Here is a 7,325-nt window from a genome sequence, read left to right as displayed (position 1 = left end):
CTATCATTGTGCTATCAGTCCTGCACAGCATACATGTGCGAAGATGTACTTGTGTAAACAACATTTGGGGTTTTTTTCCAGCTATGTGAATAATTTACCCCCCCGCAATGGCTCAGACGTTGTCCTTAATCACACAACAGTGGCGGCAGGCTTTTTCTCCAGCCATGCTCTACTGCATTACTTTTTTTTTTTTCTTTCCACTTGGGGAAACAGCGGATCCTCTTTAATTCCTCTATTTTCTATCATAACTGATATATCTGACACTGCTTTCCAAGAATACACCCGTAACACAGACTGCCACTGACATCTAAATACATAAACTCTGCATGCACGGACATCATTTAAGGTATGAAAACTCTCAGAGGCACACACAGACATGCACACAGCAGGGAAGACAAATGATCTTATGCTGCTTGATCCTATGAGACTCATAAGCAATATGCTCCTCTAAAGGTGAGACATTAGCAAAGTGCAAAACTGTGTGCAGGATGCTTTATTTCAGGGGACGACTTCAAATAAGTGAATCCAGTTGTGTGAGTCAAGTTCACCAAGGAACCAGTAACACAATGGAATAGCTAGTAGGCGAGGTAAACAAAACAAAATCTCAAACACATTTTACATTGTAAAATGATCAGCGAAATTCTTCTTTGTGTCAGTGTAAAGAACTTTAAAAACACATTTAATCCCTGAGATTATTTTAAGAAACAGAAGCGCAATGTCAACAATACAGTTTTTCTATGGGGTAAAGAAATGCTGTTGAAGTATATCTGTATGATTCTTTGGGCTTAAATTGTAAAAAGTAAATGTGTACAATGACAGAAAAAGTTCTAGTATCTCATTGCCCAGATTGTAAAGCTGCAAAACTTATGACAAAGCAGTTAAAAGCCCAAAATTTATGCCCATCTTCACATTTTCCAAAGCTGCCCAGTGGGCTAGAATGGAGCAGGCTGATCCTGGCCCCCAGGCCTTATGTTTAACACCCCTGTTTTACACTCTACAGGCAGAGTAAAATTAAAGTATTCAAAGTCTTCTGTAATTTACCCAGGTGCCGGGATATTGCAGTATATCCAAAAAAAAAAAAAAAAAAAATGGAGTATTTTAAAGAGAACACTAAGCATAACAATGACTCAGTTCCAAACATTTGTTTCAATAAATGTTTTACGTATCCTGTATAACATAACATCTTCCTCTGAGACTCTGTGCATTCAAGAACAACAATATGTGAGAAACCTTACAATCAGGTTCCTCCCAGTGTAGGTGATGAGAGGACTTTTTGCTGCACTTAGCTGCATAAATTTGCACAATAATGATGAAAATGGTGGTACATTAGGGCTAAGTACCTCTTGCATCAGTATAAGCTAACCTAGCTCTAATGACTGTGGATGTTCATGTTTAGATGGAACGCCTGCGAAGTAACACTGCTGTTCACACACCAAGTGTAATCACATGTAACGCAATTATGTGGAAGCGCAAACAATGAAGCCAGCTGTCGGACTCGGAATAAGGCTGGAAAATGGAACGGGAAGCAGTGGTAAAAGTTAAACATGAAATGCATTATTTACAGGCTTACACACATAAAGCACACATAGGCTAGACTCGTGGAGGCAAATAAACACAGACCTGAACTTGAATAATACACCAGTAACCAGCTGTGACTATTTGCAATTCATTTTGAACAGTGCATATGTTTGTTTTGCATCACAGCCGGAAAAGAATAACATCTTGTGACCTCAGATGCAACCGGCAGTAAGGTTTTTTTTACAGCCAAAACATAGGCTAAAATGTGAAAATACTGCTTTTAATACCCCAAATATCACTGTGTGAGTGCAATATTAGTATTTGTGTTCATCCATTAACACAGCTCAGTTAGGTGGTCTTACCGGAGTGTCCAACGTCTCATTTGTAGCGCAGATGATGTATTAGTTTTATTAGCAAAATGTTTCTAAGAGAGGCTTGAAAAATCCATATCATCTCACCCAGTTATTATTTATAAAACGGTCGATCTGTTACTTCGTGCCTCCAACCACAAGTCATTAATATTCATATCTGAGAGCACAACAACAGAACATCTCTTCTGGGCAACAATATCGATCGCTCTTCTGCATCCAAGAGATTCACCAGGTTCTTTGTAGTGAACACCAGTCAATTAATGCCTCACATATTACATTATTCATCCTGCAGGGCTTTCTTGCCTTTAATTCCTACTGACATTTAATGAACAGTAAGTGGCAGATATACGGAACTATCACACAGTTGGATATAATTGCTGGAGGACCAAAATGGTTTTAAAAAGCGAGAGGTGAAAGGATATAGGATATAGGAGAAATTAGCTCCTGTTCCTCAGGGGTGGAAAATGTACTGAGAAACTATGCAATAATTCAATGAAGGCACATGCATTTAAATGTTAAATATCAAAACTCAGCATAAATTGTTTTAGGTGCAAAACAACTTATGAATCTGGTTATCATTTGAAGGTAAATGTGAAGATGTTAAGTACTGTATAAAAAAGATTAAAAAAGCAATACAGTGTACAAGACGTGCTTTCTTTTAAACAATATAATAGTTTACTGTTCTTTTTTAAATAGAACTTAATACCATAAATAGCAATGCCATTGAGGAAAAAAAATTAAAAGCATGCTAATGTGGGAATGTAAATTTATTCGTGAAGGTTATTTCAGTTGATTTGCGATTTGTCTTTGTTGGGGAAAGGCAATTTATTTTGCAGCGCTTGCATGTCTAAGAATTATGTTAAGGTTTAGTTATCAATGGAGCACCATGACTGAGCCTTCTGTAATAAATGAATCACTTTGAGGCAGCATTTATCTTGGGGGTATTTGTTAAAATGTTGAACAAAGCAGATGTCTCATAATAGTGCAAGGAGTAGAGCACTGAGACAAAAGCTGGTAGCCTGACATAGTTCATCTGTGCACTCTCACATCATTGACACATACACCTTTTCAGTATGGCAAATGTCTTTATACTGTATGTGTAAACAATGCCCTTATCTAATTTAAATTACCACATTTAAGTTATTTTCTGTTGTTATGATCACTTTCGTTAACTTCTATGCACTTTTTTCATAGATTTCTAAAATATCAAGTGGGAAAGTCATTCATTTACTAGTATTGTGATTTTTGTATAATTATTTATTGAGACTTTAGCCAGGAACAATGTTTTCACATGCCACTGTGTTGTAGCGATGAGTGACTTTTAGCCACTAATCATTTTTAAGGTTGTTTATAGTGTTTCTATAATTGTGCGGTGTATAGGGCACAAGAACTAACATCTGTCTGTTAACACAAAACTTAACCTCATCCGCCAAGTTACTGTTGAGTTATTATTGCCAAAACACTTCACATTCCCCACGAGGATTGCTGGAGCAGCCCCTGCACTGAAATGCTGTACTTTCCTACATACCTCCGCTGGGACTGCAGGTCTTGGTCGGACATTAGGACAATCAATTTTCCTGATGAAGTAACTATGTACTGAGAGAAGTAATCTTGATATTGTTTGCCATATATAGTAACAATTTCTGTGTATATTTATTGAAAATGTTAATGATTTATTGTTAAAATTATTTATCAAAGAAGTTGTGTTACAGCAGCCAAAACAACTTAAATGAAAAAAATAAATACAATATCACAGAATATAACTAGGTCAAAAAATATACTAAAGAAAGGGTTCATATAAAATCAAAATTATAAATGAAAAAAGAAGAGCTCAATAAAGTAAAATCTAAATATGATGAATGTAATAAGAGTGTGTGTATTGTGTTAGAAAAGATTTTCTGTAACAAGCATCAGGAATCCGAACAGTGTGCTGATTTTTACTGGATTCTAACATCAACAGCAATGGCAGAGCCCCTCAGTAAGTAATGTTTAGGCAACAAAAATGTTGTTTCACAGTATTGTCTGGAACTACACCACTTTTCAGTCATAGCTATTTACATTCCTCTACATTTTATCTTACCACTAAAGTTAACATCCCTGTCCACTCACACAGTCCTGAAGCTAGGCACACTCAAACTGTGGTCCAGGAAGTGCGAGTATGGCAACGTCTTGCTGTGATACTCTATGATGCACTAGACTGTGTTCCCTCTGAGTTTTAATCTGCCTACTCAGTTATTATTGGCCAAATACTTCACATTCCCTGTGATGATTGCTGGAACAGCTCCTGCACTGAAACCCTGTCCTTTCCTCAATAGGTCCACTGGGATTGCAGGCCTTGCTCTGGGCAGTAGAACTGTCAGCACAGTCAGCTGGTGAGGATTCTCCACCAAGAATATAATGAGAAAAACACCCACTAGTAAATACTATACATGTAAGCAATACATGTAAACAATCCAGCAGGGATAAAGTTATTTTTATGATTTTTTTATGTTTAAGAAGTTCATGCAATGTGTTACATACTCAAAGTAAATTAGTTAAACTCAAGTATTATTTTTATTATTATTTGCTCTTGCCTCTTGAAGGGACCTTTTTTTTTTTTTTAAATCAACTGGGAAACAGTCTTTCATGAAGTACAGTACATTCAAAGTACAGCCATTATTATTGTGGAAAATCAAGAAAGTTTGTATGGAAATTTAGCTGCCAGTACTTTGCTGTGATTTATTGGTGAATTGTTTGAATAGTAAATACACTTGACTTTAGGTGCATTAAAATTCTCCTCATAACGTCTCTATCATTTGGTTTGAGTCCACATGTGGTCTTTTTAATTAATGGCCCAAGATTTAGAATGAAGCCCATGTCTATCGATCCACACAACCATCCATTTTCTGTACCCACTTTTTGCTTGTCAGGGATGTGACAGGGGGCCGGAGTCTATCCCAGCATGCACTAGGGTAATGGAAGGCAGACGTGCATGAAATGCACTTGTTTATGTAAAGTGATAGAGACTGAGAATGTTGGAGCAGAAAGATTTGTCTATTAATATGTCAATTGATGCTGTAATTACTGCCAGGTGATGCATTCAATATTCAATAAACATTTCTGGCACAGCTGAAATACATATTCAGAAATCAAAAACTCTAAAATTGAAAAAGCAGATATAAAAGGGAATGCGTTAAATGCACTGCGGTGACATTAATACCAATCAAGTGTCCACATGCTGTATTTCAGTAGCCCCAATCATGAATGAAACCCCATAATAAGGGATGACTTTGTCTTTGCAATTCCTGACTGTTCTGTACTCTGTTGCAGAGCTTTTCCCTGGGGGTGATCTTATGATGCTGCCTGCCAAGCAGAGCAGCTTGCTATGAAGCTATGGACATTGAACCACTATCCTGTTGTTCACTTGGCACACAGTTTAAACACTCCGGTGACCCAATTTTGCATGAAGTATTGAGTCATGGGATGCATTGTATTAAATCTTTTGTTGTGGGCAGCCTCTCAGGTAAAGAGGATAAAAATGTATATGAAAAGAGAACTCGCTCAAACCAAATACCAAAACAATCCACTGACAATATATTTTCGAATTAACTGGGTCTGTTTTGCTGTTTGTTTGTTGCAGAGGACTGTTTCTTGTTGTGTGGAAACAATGGTTTCCCTACCACCCATAACCTCAATAGAAAGCAATGCAGTGCAGCACTGAAAGACAATAACTTTCAAGGGCCTCATTTCTTCCAAACATGGGGGGGGGGGGAAGTCTTATAACCTTGTTTCACATTTAGTGCTAGTATTTTTCTCGTAATGCAAATGCCACAACTGTATATTTTAGCATTTTCTCCAGTATTTTGGGAAATGTGGTCACCATGTCAACTAGTAACCAACAAATCTGAGAGAAAGTAGGGGCCTGAAAAAAGTAAATTGCGACACTTCATCACCTAATAGCTCCTGGAATGTGCTGCACATCCCAGATTGATGATATGTAAGAGTAAACGTATCTAAGGGTGTATTTCTACTTTTAATGGATTGTGTGCAGGATTTTATTAGGCATCACATAACGCAGCAAAGCAAAATAAAAAATTTTTTAAAAAAAAACGAGAGAGAGATGGAAAGTAGTAATGGAAGAAAATGTACCGTGTGACCAATTGATGGATTAAATGGTGGGTGACGTTGGGACAAGAACAGAAATATATAGTGTTTTATGAGCATTGATTTGTTCTCTTCTCTTGAAAGGACCTTTTTCATTTTAAATCAATTGGGAAACGGTCTTTCATGAAGTACAGTACATTCAAAGTACAGCCATTATCTCTTATTGATTAGGCTCTGTAAATTCTTACAGATCTTTAAAGAGGTGGTGTAGATTGATTGGACTGCACTGTGTTAGATTCTTAGGCTACAAAAATATCCTTTACTTCATAAATATTTTTTTTATTATCATGCTTCTTTTTTATGATAGAACTTAAAAGTAGCAGTGAATAAATCAAATACACACTTATTTTTTTTACTTATTAAAAATGTGCAAATGAATGCAAATTGCATTGACTTTTTAATTTGTTTGGGAATGTATAATATATGTGTGGGTGAATGTAAAGAAAGTGTTTTTTTAAATATAATATTAAATATATTTACCTGATAAGTCCCCATTTTTTTCTTTAAGTGTATCCTTTTTGTAACACATTTTAACCTTTTTTGAGGACTTTTGTGCTTTGTGTTGTTTATATAAAAAAAGCTCAGATAGCAACATTGCAAGCACTATGCCAATATCAAGGATTTTGTAAGGGAATAGAACAGAACAGAATAGAAATATTCTTCATTTTCCCTCATTGGGAAAATTCAGGTGTTCAAGGAGCAAAGTGACAGGCAGATGGAGCATGCAAATTCACACAAAAGTAAAGAATATAAAATAAAAACAAGAAATAAGAGACTGTACAGGGCAAATTTACAACAAAAGAAAAAAATACAGTTATTAAGAAATGTATTCAAGAAATGTGTAATTGAGTAGGATACACTTTTTTTAAGTTGTATAAATTTTTAAAAATTGCTTAAAAAACACAACAACCGACTATTTACAGAAAATGGAAAAACTGTGCAAATAACAGCAGGGATGTAAACAACTTATTGTGTTTGTTGGGAGTAATGATGGTTATACAGTCTAACACCTGCTGGGAGGAAGGACCTGCAATAACGCTCCTTTGTGCACCTAGGATGCAGCAGTCTGTCACTGAAGGAGCTCTCCAGTTCTGCAACGGCTTCATGCATTTGGTGGGAGACACTCTCCAAGAGCGATAATATTTGTGCTAGAGTTGTTCTTTCTCTTACCATGTGCACTGGTTCGAGGGGACATCCTAGAACAGAGCTGACCTTCCTGATAAGTTTATCTAACTGCTCCCTCTCAGCTGTAGATAAGCTGCTGTTCCAACAGACAACACCATAGAAGATGGT

This window comes from Neolamprologus brichardi, chromosome 23 (assembly GCF_056152115.1).
Source record: "Neolamprologus brichardi isolate AB-2024 chromosome 23, ASM5615211v1, whole genome shotgun sequence".
Lineage (NCBI taxonomy): Eukaryota > Metazoa > Chordata > Actinopteri > Cichliformes > Cichlidae > Neolamprologus > Neolamprologus brichardi.
This window is presented reverse-complemented; position numbering follows the sequence as displayed.